We start from the raw sequence: 1,048 nt of genomic DNA, 5'->3' as shown, positions 1-1,048 counted from the left end.
CCTATAAGGCAGAGAAAACAGTTCGTGAGCACAATCCAATCTGTAAGCATGTCTTCTTGGTTGCAAACTGCAATTTAAATTAGTGCTTGCGAAGTCAGGATATTGTACCGAAAAATCCAGATTTCTCTAAAATGGCCCTATAGGCCTGGTTTCCTGCATGGCTGCCCGTGGCTAAAGAATGCTTCATTCGGTCTGTCCAGTCTTTGGCATTCCATGGTTTCCCTACAGAGACTACGTGTTTGCTTTTATAGTAGAGAAATCTTTTGTGTGTTAATAATCTGGCTCCTGCTCTGAGGTGCACCTTTACTTAATGGTGCCTCGTAAACACTGCAGCAGTGAGATCAGCCGGGCTTCAGCTGATTAAACACCCATTTGGGAACACCCAGTTGGGAACACACTGTCTCTGTTCTTTACTAAAGTGAAGTCCAGACATTCTTTCACACCGGCTCCTCTGCTGTCTCATCTCACAGACCTTGGCTTTCTTTTCCATCTCTGAACGATATTGATCCTCACCTGGTTCTAGCTCCTGCCTTACCTTATTCTATTGATGGCCTGCTTCTGGCAATTTACTGCTCTGTTAACTGCCTTGTTTCACTTCACTTCATCTTGTTTAACCCCTAAATGCACCCTACTTTCACTGTGTTCTTGAAAAGATCTCAAAATACCTCTAATTGTAGAAGCAATTATGTAACCAGTGAATGAGAGGACACCTTGATTTCAATTTCCATTTATAAACTTCTGCCCATCGTCATTCATATTTAGCTCTGTGACTCTCATAACTGAACCAGCAGCCTTGCATGTCTATTTTACTGCTACTTTCTAGGCCCTGTTTAAATTTATGTCTTGACTTCATCTTTAAATTTTGATTTTACCAGGTTATTCTTGAAATTAAAGCTAAACCTTGCTCTTCTAACATTAGGCCCCTTCTAACATCCTTCCAATTTTCCATCCCCAAACCACACGTCAGATTGTCATGTCCTTGCTGCTAAATTCACTTATCACTGCATTCATATTAAATTTCCTTGAGGAATTTCCCATTCACTGTGTC

This window comes from Mandrillus leucophaeus, unplaced genomic scaffold (genome assembly GCF_000951045.1).
Source record: "Mandrillus leucophaeus isolate KB7577 unplaced genomic scaffold, Mleu.le_1.0 Scaffold648, whole genome shotgun sequence".
In the NCBI taxonomy this organism is placed as follows: Eukaryota; Metazoa; Chordata; class Mammalia; order Primates; family Cercopithecidae; genus Mandrillus; species Mandrillus leucophaeus.
Note: the sequence above shows the minus strand (reverse complement) of the source record.